This window comes from Varanus komodoensis, unplaced genomic scaffold (genome assembly GCF_004798865.1).
Source record: "Varanus komodoensis strain SLA01 unplaced genomic scaffold, ASM479886v1 scaffold59_1, whole genome shotgun sequence".
Taxonomy (NCBI): Eukaryota; Metazoa; Chordata; class Lepidosauria; order Squamata; family Varanidae; genus Varanus; species Varanus komodoensis.
Window position 1 is genome coordinate 3,053,850 of NW_025336221.1, and position 529 is coordinate 3,054,378.

Genomic DNA, 529 nt, shown 5'->3' on the forward strand with positions numbered 1-529 from the left:
GCCACCCTTGGTTGCATAGCCAGAAGTGTGGCTTCTAGATCAAGAGAGGTATTACTACCACTCTATACGACTCTGGTGTGCCCTCAACTGGAGCACTGTACTCAGTTTTGGGCCCCTCATTACAGAAAGGATATAGCCAGGTTAGAGACAGTGCAGCATAGGGCCACAGGGTTGGTGACCATTTTGCAGGGGATGCCGTATGAGGCGAGACTGAGGGAACTGGGTCTCTTCAGCCTGGAGAAGAGGAGACTCAGAGGGGATCTGTTGGCAACATACAGGTATGTGAGGGGATGTCACACAGAGATGGGTAGAGACCTGTTCTTCCCTGCAGAGGAAGGCAGGACGTGCTCCAATGGAGCAAAGCTCAGGGAGCCAAGGTTCCATTTGGATGCCAGGAAGCACTTCCTGACAGTCAGGACCCCGAGGGTGTGGAATGGGCTTCCACGAGAGGTCGTTGAGGCCCCATCGGTGCGGGTGTTCAAGGATAGGCTGGATGCCCACCATGTGGACATCCAGCCTATCCTTGAAC